The following is a 559-nucleotide window of genomic DNA, read 5'->3' as shown; positions in this document are numbered from 1 at the left end:
GAGACCCCAAAACTCACTGGCCGTGGCTTCTGCCATTGTCTGAACCACCACGGTCCTCCAGCATGGCTTGTGTGAAGTCTCTGTGACTCCCTGAACTCGCTGGGGTAGCGCAACCCCCTGGGAACAGCCTTTCCCCTTCCCTGGCAGGATCCCAGCGTTGGGATTCTTTTTGGGATTCCCCCTTTGGCCAGGGAGGGTTGAGCAGCCTCAGTCCTCCCCCACCCCACCCTACTTGTGTGGTCACTTCTGGACAATTGGGGCTGGAGGAGCCTGGAGGAGAAATGACTTATTTTTTATTTTCCCAGAAAGGTCATTTTTCTCCTCCTGTTTCTCTGGTTTTTTACAATCCTTCCACTCCTTCCCCCCCAAAAAAGAGAACCCCAAACCCATTTGCTTGCTGTCTCCACAGGAGAGGAGCTGGACACCCTGTGCCCTTTTCTCTGCACCTTCCAAACCTTTTCCTTCTCGTTGCTGCCGTTTCTCCCCACCTTCCCCCACCAGGTTTTTCCCTTTCCCCCTTCACTTCACCTATTTATTCTTTCTCTTTTCATTTTTGCCC

This window comes from Chaetura pelagica, unplaced genomic scaffold (genome assembly GCF_000747805.2).
Source record: "Chaetura pelagica isolate M959 unplaced genomic scaffold, ChaPel_1.0 scaffold938, whole genome shotgun sequence".
NCBI lineage: Eukaryota > Metazoa > Chordata > Aves > Apodiformes > Apodidae > Chaetura > Chaetura pelagica.
Note: the sequence above shows the minus strand (reverse complement) of the source record.